Below are 8027 nucleotides of genomic sequence, written 5' to 3'. Positions count from 1 at the left end.
ATTCAGCAGGCTTTTGTTGTCAAATAAATGGAAATATGTCCTACTGAAAAAAGTACACGTTGTTTATTTGCATTAAAAGCTGATTAAACTTCAGCAAGGTTATCCTTTAATTTCTTTCTCTTATGGATTTGACATGTATGAAACGATATATTTAAGCGCATGACGGTGTTGTGTGGAGCACTGGCAAATGTGTTGCGTTGATGACTGTTGTGTTTGCTGGTGAGGGATGCGAGTTCAGCACGCATGACACATTTTGGACAGGAGTGGGTGTTCAGCCCACATGGCAAAATGAGTGGAGAGCCTCTGAAACAGGCTTTTGTTATTCTGAGTACCAAGCTCTTTGAGAACAACACCATGTTCACATTGTTTTCAAAGGCTCAGATTGTTGTTTGTTAATGTCATAGGTGTAGTTGCAGGCTATACTCCAAGCCATTGCTTGGTGTTGGGCTCAGAATCTATCCACCAATTTGTGGTTGTTTCAAGTCAAACTTAGACTTTCTGTATTGTGCATGTAATATTTGACCAATTATAGTTGACTGTATAAAGCACCACCACTCTTTCAGTGTGCCTCCAAAAATCTATTGAAATTCAAATCTTAAACCTCCAAATAGAAGGGCTGCAAGCTGTTCTTGGTTTTCTAATGCTTTTTCCATAAAATTGCCAAATTGGAGTTGCTTGCGATGAGAGGAATTGGATGTGGGGTGTCTGCAGATGGGCCGACAAGCCACTTTATTTCTTTTGTATCACTATTTGGCAAACTCAGAATGCAGGAGCAGAAAAAGGTGGTTGTCATGACAACAGCTGAAAAACAGCGGAGATGACCATTAGTAAAAGGTCCCTATTAGGTAGTGCATTGTGAGATGCCCCCTTTGACCTGACATAATGACACGCTGTATTATGACGATATCCTTAAAAGGATCATATTATGCTTTTTTAAAGATCATTAATTGGTGTATTTGGTGTAACAGAATATGTTGACATGCTTTAATGTAAAAAAAAAAAAAATTTTAAATAATGTACATAATTGTAAGTCGTCTGTGCCTCTCTCAAATGCATCATTTTCTTCAAAGTCTCTCCTTCCAACAAGCGCAGTCTGCCCTGATTGGCCAACTGACCCAGTGCATTGTGATTGGTCGAATACTGCTAGCACTCGTCAGAAATGTAACGCCCATTTCCATAATTGTGAGCTTCATCTTTCAAAATAAATGTAAAGACAGTTAATATTGTCCTTAGTTTTACCATCAGTTCAAGCCCAAAAAAGGGCACAAGCCATAGATGGTTAAGACAGTTGACTCCACTGTGTTACTCTCTCTCTCTCTCACACACACACACACACACACACAAAACATGCAAAACTCCACATTTGAGCAGTCATTGGCAAATACTTAAACTAATAAAAAAATATAGTAATCATTTCTGATTCAGAAGTGCCAGAATCAGAATGACCTCCTCTCCTAGGTTCACGAAACAATTGTCCATAAAATGTGTTGCTGTTCTGTTGTAAGTAATCTTAAAGATTCCTAAATTAATTTACTCTCGGAAGGCCCAATAAAGTGCTTTAGGCTTTTTTGCTTTTTGCTGATTGAACACTAACAGTGGTTACTGAAACCACATCTTCTTTCTTTACGTGAACATTTGGGAAGCATTACGCAAATATTTCCACATAGTGACGTAGACATGTGGGGCCTTGTTTGAATGAGCCATTTTAGGGGGGGGGGGGGGGGGGGGGATTCTTAACTTTGATACTTTAGTCTTTGCAACGTTACAGATCTTCTTCATGCACCAAGCGCTTGTAACTCTCTAAAGAGAAAGGAGAAAATGTAATTGCATCATATTACCCCCCCTAAAAGCCACTTTCATGAGACAGCTTATCCAAATGAAACATGCAAGTACCTACAGCTAATTTAGCCAAATAATAAATATATAAACAATCTCAAATTAGCAAGTGTTGTTTTGAATGTTGAGGGCAAAAGAAAAATGGCGAGCCTTATATTTCTTTTATACAACAGCTCAATTAACAAGTTAATACTGAGTTACTTATATTTTACTCACAGTATCGCTGTCGATTTTGTCAAAATATTTGCACTGACAATGAAAATAGTTCCAAATCAAGTTAAAGCAAAACTGTTGTGCATCTAAAAGAAACATTCAGGGTGTTTCATTCCTGAATGAATCAGAATTTGAACAAATCGGTGGAGTGAGGGATTTAATGCCTCGCTCATCAAGAAAGTCATCTTTTATTTCTGAGTTAATCAATGTGATTTTGAACAAATCAGTGGAGTGAATGATTCAGTGACTCACTCTTGAAGACAATCACAGTTTTGTATTCTGAATGAATCAGTGTTTTCAGAAATCAGCGGAGTGGTTGATGTAGTGACTCACTCATAAAGCCTTCCATATGATTTGTTCCTGAATAAATCTTTTTTTCAACAAATCAGTTAAAAGATTGATTCAGTGACACATAATGTCCGTCATATATTTTTGTTCCTGAATGAATCACCTTTTTCAACTAATCACTTAAATGAATGATTCAGTGACTCACTCATAAAGACTATCACTTGTTTAGTTCCAAAATGAATTAGTATTTTCAAGCAAATCATGCTGATGAATAAATCAATAACTAATTTCTAAAGAATGTAATTTACCTAATAACAGTGTAACAATGCACATAACTGTGTGACCTGTGGACAAATTTGTGCAAACAATGTGATACAAAGTCCCAGGCAGTTGGAATATATTTATTAGAGCTTCTAGAATGCCATTCAGCCAAGCAAATTCTAGGACTGGACCTATATGTCATTTTTGTCATTATTATGAAACAGCTATGCAAATATATCTTCTGACATATATGTGCACAAATTGCTTTAAAGTGGTTGTTTAGAAAGTCATGAAAGTGTGTGATCGACAGCATATGTAGCCAGTTTGTCGAACTAATGTAAATCAAGGCAGAGATTTGTTCAGTCACAAGTACCCACATTCCCCTTGAGTTCTTCTCCACAAAGATGCTATTAGAAGAATAAACAAGGTATTGCCTTCAAGCAGCAAGAGCCAAAAGGCTTGTGATGTTTAGTTGTTGTGGAGCTAATCTAACACTGTTGATTCTGACACAGTTACAGCTGCTTAATTGTGCTTTAGGGAATGGATGATTCATCCCATCTCATTACAATAAAGATGTAAACCATTATGCTTTCTCATCCCAGAGCCTGCATTCATGCATTCTAACAGCACTCATAATGACGACTGAATTTGAAGTGATTTCCAATCTGCAAAGTTGGGTAGGAATGTGGCACCCGGTGGGGTTTTCTGACAGTCTCAGAGATGTTCTTTGGTTTAAAAGCTCACGCTGTAGTATAACTCTGACTGATAATACTTTTGTGAATTGAAAAAGAGACCCACAAGTGTGACTCTGAGGGGTAATCCTTATTTGAGAACGCAAAACATGACTTATTCCTTGTTCAAAAAGTCTTTGAATTTACATCACCTGTGTATTTATGGTGTAATATTTTACTTATTTGTTTACCTATGATTATTATATTGAATGCAATGATGAGAAATCCACTTAGAAATGTCTGTTTTTAGAACAAGAAATGAGAAGTGAGATTGAAACACAAAATTGGCTTGCAAATGCTGTATCCCTGATGCTTTTACCTATCACGACATCATCACTTCAGGGCTTCAGGCTTATATTTGCACTCTTCATTTTCACACAGCAGAAGGTGAAATAAGAATAATCAAGACATTAAAGCAACCGGAAAAATGCCAGAATGTTCGAATTATTCCATCTTTTTAAAATAAACCAAATTCAGAGCATAGCTTAAAAATTATTAGCTGAATGAAATTTTTATTTTATTTTATTCTTATATTTTTTTTTTACTTAAACTATTACAGTTGCCGTGGGAATATACTGATACTAAAATTTTTCAGGTAAACATTCTAAAGGATCATTGTTAGGAGTAACTACCAGCAAATTATGTATTCAATACTGCGACTAATTTGATATATCTAAAGCCTAGTGGATATTTAAAGTCTTTTGATATAAACTTTTGGGGGGAAAAATTTACTTTAGCATAGTGTTACCTTTATACTTATAGGCATAATATACAATAAAAATGTACTGTATATGCAATTTCTAAAAACTGACTTTGATTAATATGATAAAAATATAGTGCAGAATGTACTAAAAAGTTTTATGAAGCTTTATGAAACTATAATTTACTTAAATGTAATTTATATTGAAACTTAATATTGAAACTTAAACTTAAATGTAATATCTGCTGATAATATAGGAAGGATGGAAAGGAATAATCATGTGGCATCCCATACTTGAAATTTGTGCTCTGCATTTAACCCATCAAAGTTCACACACACACACACCCGGAGCAGTAAGCAGCGGCACCCAGGGAGCAGTTGGAAGTTCGGTTTCTTGCTCAAGGTCTCACCTCAGTCATGGAGGGTATTGAGAGCGCTGGTTATTCACTCCCCCACCAACAATCCCTGCTGGCCCTGAGACTCAAACCCGTGACCTTTGGGTTACAAATCCAACACTCTAACCATTAGGCCACAACTGCACCTAGTATAATAAACACATACTTTTTAAAAAGTTAAAGTGAGTGACGTACAGCCAAGTATGGTAACCCATACTCAGAATTCGTGCTCTGCTTTTAACCCATTTAAAGTGCACACACACAGCAGTGAACACACACACACACCATGAACACACACCCGGAGCAGGGGTTCAGTGCCTTGCACAAGGGCACTTCTGTAATTGGTATTGAGTGTGAAAGAGCACTGTTCATTCTGTTCATTATTGTTTTATTTAGTGTACATTTCTCTAATTAAAAGGATACTGACCTTTTAACTTCAGTGTGCTTTGTAATACATGTTAGTAGCTTGTTGTGTGCTTTACTGCTTTTTAAAAAGGTGGCTGGACTGTAGTTTAATGACTTTTAATGAGGAGCCTGCGAAACCAGAGTTTGAAAGAAACTTCTCTAACAGAGCCAAGTAGTGATGGCTGTGCTGTAAGTTCTGGTCTCAGCTGGAGTTCTCCACTCGGTCTCACCCCAGGGACAGAGACACAGTCAATTGATTGACAGACACAGAGCCATCCTGGAATATAGACAGCTTCTGCTGTTCAAGGATCTGCTCAGATGTAAGAACTCAGAAACGTGTCACTTTCTGATGATTGCTTTCTTTTCATCAGTAGTTGCATCTGTTTCGGCATGATAGATGGCTTTTTATTGGAGTATTTACTTTTTTATCTTTCTTTTATCTATCTTTCTGTATTATCAAATGCTTTCATTTTAAAAGTGAAGTGTGCCATTTCTGTGGCACTAGAATTACTTGTTTAACAATGTCTGCAGTTTGTTTGACATAACTTATGAGCTTATAAGCTTGATCAATGTGACACATTTTGACAGTCTCGCCAATAAATTCACTGATCAGCTCACTGTTAATTTAATAGATAAGTTCATGGAGTTTATTAAGTATTTCATTGTCGGCAACACCAAGGAAATTACAGATGAGACAAAAGATAAGGTCACCAATGAGACATTGATTAAGCCTCAAATAACCTTTGCAATAAGGTCATCTTTGCAGTGTGATAAGTTTAATTATTCAGGCATGGGCTTGAAGTTATGCTTTATATGCCCATCATACACCAATTACCCTGGGTGAACATCTTTTTTCATGTTTTTTTTTTGTTTTTATCCTGAATCGCAAAGCATTGCTGGAGTTGAGACAGTTTAGCAACCGTTTATAAACTAAAAAGTGCTTACTTCATTAAATATTCATCTGATTTGTACTGTCTCTGAAAATGTCATGCTGCGTTTGGTTTTATCAGTTTTAGTTCCATTAGTTTTTGATTTTTTATTTTCCTAATTTGTCAAGTCTTTAATGAGGTTGTTCGTATCTTCGTACCTTTCAGACAGTGCGCTCACAAACAAATTCAGCATGTTTGGTCTCAAGCAAACAAAGAAACTGACACCTCTGAGGTTTTGCTCCATCAAAGAGTAAATGTCCATCACAGCTTTAACCCGAGTCGGAAAAAAAAGCTCTCTGATGCCAGCGTATTCTCAAAATACTATGACAGAGCTGAGTAGAGGTGAGAAGAGTGTCCTCAGGTGTAGTTTGACAGCAGAGCTGAACAGAGAGAGGATCGGGGATAGTGGTGACACGCAGACAGGATGATGGCACTTATCCAGACAGCCATGACTCACTGAATCACTGGCCCAACATCACACACCATTAATAAGGGACTACCTTAAAGTCTTAAGAAAGGAAGTCAATAATAATAATAATAATAATAATAATAATAATCATCATAATAACAATAATAATCATCATAATAACAATAATAATCATAATAATCATAATCCTAATCATAATCCTAATCATAATAATCATTATTATTATTATTATTATTATTATTATTATTATTATTATTATTATTATTATTATTATTATTATTTGATAGTTAAAAGTTGAAGCTACTTATATAACAACAACAACAAATGATAATAATGATATATTAAATAACTGAATTTATTATCAAATATAGATTTTTTTTATATATATTTCACGCTACCTAATATTTATCATTCTATTATTATAGTAAGAACTATTATTTATTACTTGCGTACACCAATTCTGCATTTTATTGTGTTCATTATTATTATTTTACTGTATTTCTATTATTATTGAATTGTAGAAGTGTAATCACAGTTCAGTAATGAGATGCACATTGTGTGTTTATGCTAGAAATTCAACAAATAATAATAATAATAGTAACAGCAACAACAAGATCAAATGATTGTATTTATTATCAAATATTAATATTCTTCTTTAAAATAGTATACATAGCCTAATATGTATTAGTGTATTATTATAGTAATAATATTAATATAAGTATACAGATTCTTTACTTATTAATATTCTTTATATTATTATTATTATTATTATTGTTGTTGTTATTAATATTATTAGTTGTTGTAACAAAAACACACACATTCATTATTATATTGTATGATTTTATATGCACCATATTACTGTACTGTAAACATACTTATACAGTTCAATACTAATAGTAATACTAGTAGTAATAATAATTATTATTATTATGATTATTAACAAAATAACAATAATGGAACTGTATATGTAAAGTATAATTACTGTAATAGTACTCCATTACTTTGTATTGAATTAGTAGAATACTGTCATTTATAATCAGTATTATAGTATTAAATGGTGCAAATATACATATAAAATACATAGAATTCATATTACTACTACAACTAATAGCTACAATAATATGAGTAATAATGTTTGCAATAATAACATTTTAATTAATGTTGTATTTATTATTCAATTTTTAAATGAAATTAAATATAAAATAGTTAAATGTTTTATTATATATATATATATATATATATATATATATATATATATATATATATATATATATATATATATATATATACATACTTACATAGATACATACATATATATATGATAATATATATATGTCTATATCTTCTTTCACAGTGTCTACTACCTGTACTACTACTGCTGCTTATATTGTGTTTATCATATATTAATATTGTTCTTGTCTGTATTTGATATTATTATTATTGCTGCTGTTGTTGTTGTTGTTATTGACATTCTCTTAAAACCCTGTAGTGTTGTAGAATTTGAAAAAGCGAGGCTAGATGAGGACAGCCCCTCAGAGGAACTGCATTAAAAATTGCTCCTTGTTCTAACAAATGACACTCATTGCCAAGTTTCATAAAAGTTGGCCTCGAACACTTTGGTCATATTTCATTCACAAAGACAAGAACATTCTGTAAAACACAATTAATGATAGTCAAGGCCAGAGGACTCAACAGCTGAGCACACACCGCCTTACATGCAGAACAAATCCCTTTATCAAATAAGAGCTAGTTAACTTCATCTGCACCTAGTGTTCATCAGTCATAAGTTCACTCTTCTTTTGAATTTCACATCCCATAAAACATGCATGCATTTCATCATGC

Source organism: Carassius gibelio, chromosome B3, assembly GCF_023724105.1.
Source record: "Carassius gibelio isolate Cgi1373 ecotype wild population from Czech Republic chromosome B3, carGib1.2-hapl.c, whole genome shotgun sequence".
NCBI lineage: Eukaryota > Metazoa > Chordata > Actinopteri > Cypriniformes > Cyprinidae > Carassius > Carassius gibelio.
The sequence above is the reverse complement of the archived record's forward strand: the minus strand, read 5'-3'. Positions refer to the sequence as shown.